The sequence below is a fragment of the Crotalus tigris genome, unplaced genomic scaffold, assembly GCF_016545835.1.
Source record: "Crotalus tigris isolate CLP2741 ecotype Arizona unplaced genomic scaffold, ASM1654583v1 scf7180000017771.5222438, whole genome shotgun sequence".
In the NCBI taxonomy this organism is placed as follows: Eukaryota; Metazoa; Chordata; class Lepidosauria; order Squamata; family Viperidae; genus Crotalus; species Crotalus tigris.
Window position 1 is genome coordinate 3,457,853 of NW_024096622.1, and position 1,251 is coordinate 3,459,103.

The window sequence follows — 1,251 nt, forward strand, 5'->3', positions numbered from 1 at the left end:
CAAGCACATCAAATATAAATTAACTTGACTTGGGGGAGGAGGGTTACCTCAACTGCTGCTCTCTTCATCTTTTACTGTCACCATAATATGGCTATGTAAAAATGTCTCAGCTTGAAACCTCAGCACCAGAGAAGCCTGTTCCCTAATTTACAGAAGCAATTTTATAAAAGCAAGGTTTTACAGGGGTGGTAGTGTTATTTGAAGCACTGAAGTTATGATTTATTCAGGGACACCAAAAATTAAATTTAGCTTTGAGTAAGAAGGAAAGCTATCTAGAGTTTTCCAGACCATAGGAGAACAGCTTCTTTTCTCATGAAAACAATGCCAAAGGTGTGTGTGTGTGTGGGGGGGGGTGATAAGCAGCCTGAAGACATAATAATAATAGAACAGAATAGAACAGAATAACAAGAGTTAGAAGGAACCTTGGAGGTCTTCTAGTTCAACCCCCTGCTCAGGCAGGAAACCCTATACCATTTCAGACAATGGTGTGAACAAATTCATCCAATAAGGGTTCTATCTGCACCCTGCCTCAAAGTCTAGGAGACTATCCACATTTACAATAGCTTCTGGATTTCTGGAGGGGACATTATTCCAGGTCAGGCCCTGCAATTTAAAAAAAGGCACTCTTTCTGGGCCCTGTTCATTATTGGGACTTGTAACATCTCTATTCTGCCAAATCATAGATGGACAGAAGCAGCCAGAAACAGTGCTATCCCATAAAGAGCTTTATAAATGATAAACATCATCTTGGATTGCTGAGAAGCTTATCCATAACCACTGCATCTCATGGAACAGTGTGGTCACATAGGCATTTGGCACTCTCCATGCTGCCATATTCGGAACTAGCTATAGCTTCTGAATATTTTGAGAGCAGTCTCATGTAGAGTACATGACAGACATCCATTGTGATATTACTAAGGTGTGAATGACTATTTGATGCCATGCTGTGTTGGACCTAATATTTTTATGTTTTATACTATTCTGTGTTTTGGAAGAATTATACTTGGTATAACAATTGCTTTTTAAAATATATTTGTGATGGAGCATCAACTGATTTACAGGTTGTCCAAACAAAGTTCTTGCAAAGACCTAAAATTTGAGCCCCACCTCTCAATGAGCACTATGTATTTAAATTGTTCCTTTATTATAACAACACGTGCTGGTCCCAGATTCTTTACTGGTCCTCAGGCATACAACTTATTTAATATGTAGAAATTGCACTTATTAATGTTTTAATTTAATTATTTTTAG

The 1,251-nt window shown here is 38.0% G+C and overlaps 1 protein-coding gene across 1 annotated transcript in view; it reads left to right on the top strand.

Moving 5' to 3' along the window:
• The window catches only part of DNAH14 (dynein axonemal heavy chain 14), a 210,655-nt gene that overhangs the window by 204,245 nt on the left and 5,159 nt on the right, over positions 1-1,251 (top strand). The gene's annotated exons all lie outside the window — the stretch shown is intronic.